Source organism: Procambarus clarkii, unplaced genomic scaffold (genome assembly GCF_040958095.1).
Source record: "Procambarus clarkii isolate CNS0578487 unplaced genomic scaffold, FALCON_Pclarkii_2.0 HiC_scaffold_359, whole genome shotgun sequence".
In the NCBI taxonomy this organism is placed as follows: Eukaryota; Metazoa; Arthropoda; class Malacostraca; order Decapoda; family Cambaridae; genus Procambarus; species Procambarus clarkii.
The window spans coordinates 62,221-65,331 of NW_027189392.1; positions in this window are offsets into that span (position 1 = coordinate 62,221).

Genomic DNA, 3,111 nt, shown 5'->3' on the forward strand with positions numbered 1-3,111 from the left:
GGAGTCAGATTGGCTCATTGCCTGGCCAAGACACTCAATAATATCCACTTTGGTGAGATCGTCCTGTGGTCAGACAATGAGGCAGTCTTACAATGGGTAAGAAACAACAACAATAAAACTCCCTACGTTAGTAATCGTGTCAGGGAAATTCATGAATTATCTGCTGGATATAAATTCAGACATGTTCCTACTAAGGGCAATCCTGCAGATTATTTATCTCGAGGATTAACACTAAAACAACTTATCAAGTCTTCGATGTGGTTTAATGGACCTTCATGGCTTGTTGGTGGTCAGTGGCCCAAACAAAAGCCACAAGTCATAGTGACCAATATCACCACTCCCATGAAAGAACCAGAACCTCATCGAATCTTAGCTATTGATCCTCACCATTATTCTAACTTAAGTAAGTTATTAAGAGTGACAGCACATGTGTTTGACTTTCTTGCTAATATAGGAATCAGACATAAGTTTCCCAATCCTATCCTCTACTGGATCAAACGTGCACAGTAAGAGACATATGGAAACGAATATGAAAATCTTCCAGATAAATTAACTAAGTCTCTAGGTATCTGGTATGATGCCAACACTCATAATATATTAAGGTGTGGAGGACGTTTGATTCATGCAAAAATTGATCTGGATACAAAGAATCCAATCCTTCTACCACGTCACCACATCATTACCAAACTTCTAGTTTTACATCACCATCAATATGGTACTTTACATGGTGGAGTGTTAGACACTCTCACCGACTATAGACAGAAATACTGGCTTTCTCAAGGTCGTCAAACAGTCAAATCAATTATTAAATTCTGTGTGATCTGCAAAAAGATACGATGCTCCAGTGTGTCCTTACCCAGAACCTCCACCACTCCCTGAAGAAAGAGTGGTTCATCTTCGTCCTTTCGAGACCACTGGTGTCGAATACACAGGAGCCTTGCTTCTCACTGGCAATCCAGATAAGATACCAGTGAAAGCTTACATTTGCCTCTTCACGTGTGCTACCACCAGAGGCGTACATCTAGAAGTGACTTCAGATATGAGTGCTGAAGCCTTCATCCAAGCTTTTCGTAGATTTACAGCTCCAGATCCTGTCCCAAACTAATGATATCGGACAATGGTTCAAATTTTGTGGCAGGAGAAGCCAGTCTGCGAGAAGTATGGAATCATCCAGAAGTGCAATCAGTCCTGCAGAGACGACAATGCCACTGGAAATTTATAGCTCCAAGAGCCCCTTGGCAAGGTGGGTTCTACGAGCGAATGATAGGAACTGTCAAGAAGTGTTTAAGAAAGACCCTACATCGACAGAAAATTAGTTACTCCGAACTCCAAACACTTGTCGTGGAAATCGAGGCGCGAGTCAATAACCGCCCATTAACACACCTGTCAGATGATTTCTCACAGAGAGAACCTCTGAGTCCCTCACACTTAATACATGGAGGCCTGCTGAGTCCTCTCATACCTTTAGCAGAAGAGGATCCCGTCGACCCTTCACATGTAACCAGGAGTGACTTAGTAGAAAGTTACCAACATCTCTCAGGAGTAATTGAAAGGTGGAATGAGGTGTGGACTCGAGAGTACCTCACAGCTCTACGAGAGTACCACTACGGAGCTTCGAGTCCCTATAATAAAGTACAACTTAAACCAGGAGACCTAGTATTGGTTGACAGTGATGGACCAAGGTTAGAGTGGCCCATAGGCAAAATTGTTGCTATCCATCCAGATCACCAAGGTATCCTGAGAGTAGTGAAAGTTTTGTGCCGAGGCAACACTACTCTGAAAACCTTAGAGAAGTTGGTACCTCTCGAATTAGCAGAACGAGAGTGTTTACCAGAACCAGCTTCACCAACAGTTTCCGAGGACAGCAATTCTGATCCACCGAGCAACCGCCCCACTAGAGCTGCTGCTCAACAATGCAAGCGGAAACTACAAGCCTATTATAGCTCTGACCAAGAGCAAATACCTTCCCATCCAATTTAAGTAATCATGATAATACTGTGGTGTGATGTCAAGTAACAAATCGTTACAAGTCACCATGACCCAGAACATTCTCATCACAGTAGATTCTCAGTTATTTAAATTGAGTGATTTAATTCTTAATTGTTGTATAGGCTATTAATAACATTATTTCGTCTAGAGTATCTGAGAGTTTACTAGACTTTAAGACTTAGTAACATAAACATTACATGTCATAGCGACACCAGTCACAGAGTTTATTGTAGGCTTTCTTAGTTATTAACTTTAGATAATTCATAATAACATGTTCCATTCAACATGAAATCTGCAAGACTTAAGTTTCTTGTATGTCCTTGACAATTCCGGGACATCCGTTGTGTGTACTAACATACTAATATTAATACTAACTTCGGGATGGGTATGTCAGTACTCAACATTACACTGCGACCCGATAAATCTCCCCCCGGAGTTATGTTGGAAATTTTCAACACTAATACAATACTATTGTATTATTATAAACTAGTATTAAAATATACTAATTACTGTAGTAACTAAAATTTACTAACAGTAGTGTTCACATGAACTAATTATTATATCTGCATAAGAATACTGGAAGTCTTACGAAACCAAGCACCAGTATTGCGTCAGATTCTACCTAGTAAAACACATTTATATCCAGTGTGTTAGAGAATTGAATGTGATTCTCTAAAATCATCAGTATTCCGTGTGATAATTATTTATAGATAACATAACACCCAAATAATTCCAAATCGAGAGTTTTTAGTTACAATTGTTATCAAGTAATAAATTTACCGTCACGCGTGAATGCCATGGAGAAAACTAAAATCGTCTCCATTTCTTGCTTACTACCATAAGACGAGAAAGTAATAATATTTGACTACCTAGAATTACAACCCAGTCTTTATTAAAGCATTTTAGCCACAACTGCGCGAAATAATATTATTCGTGATAAATAATTTCTGTGGCGAATGCGGGACGCGAGTGGGGAGGGAGACGCCATTGTGATTTGTGGCTTGAGGAGGACAAGATACCTGAGTGCGGCGTGAAGTCACGTGTTGCGGAATTGAGCAACAAGTTTTGGTATCAGAGTCTGGGACATGTTACGGTGAAGTTGTCAGCAAGATTTAACCTGAC